Source organism: Marmota marmota, unplaced genomic scaffold (assembly GCF_001458135.2).
Source record: "Marmota marmota marmota unplaced genomic scaffold, marMar, whole genome shotgun sequence".
Classification (NCBI taxonomy): Eukaryota; Metazoa; Chordata; class Mammalia; order Rodentia; family Sciuridae; genus Marmota; species Marmota marmota.
In genome coordinates this window covers 7,552,490-7,553,183 of record NW_026000020.1, presented here as the reverse complement: position 1 = coordinate 7,553,183, position 694 = coordinate 7,552,490, and positions in this window count along the sequence as shown.

Here is a 694-nt window from a genome sequence, read left to right as displayed (position 1 = left end):
GACTTGACATCAAAATATCAAACCAGTCCCCTGAGATAGGATTTCTTACTCATTAACATGAGTCCTCAAGGGTGATCTCCCTCTAATCCAGATTTACACCTGGAATTACCTCTCCTGGACTCTCTCCTACCTATATCCATCTCCTTTTGAAGGCCCATTCAAGCCCTACCTCCTGGGTGAAGACTTACATGAATGAAGGTCTCATTACCCCCCCCACTTCTCTGACCTCCCCTGGCAGATACAGTCTGAATTCTCATTTGGCTCTAAATATACACATACACCACTTTTAGACATTTTCTTTGTATCTTCATGTCCCAGATAAAACCACTAGTTCCTTAATTTCAAGTTCTAAGGTTGTAATTAGGTATAAGTCTAATGGCACTTACTTCACGACAGATGGTGAATATCAGCATTTCCTGATTACTAACTGAGCCACTATCAGATGCTTGAGTTGGTAGAACGAAAAATGTCTCAGTTCTAGTGATGGTTAGTAGAAACTAGCACTTGTTTAAAGACTTCAAAGTGAGCATTCTCTGAGTAATAAACTCTGTCAATCAGACACTTGTATAGCTCCAAAGTAATAGGTCTGCTGGAAGAAATTCCAGACTCAGTACCTGGATTTCCAGAAGCTGCTACATATATATATATATATATATATATATATATAAAATATATATATATATATATATATTTT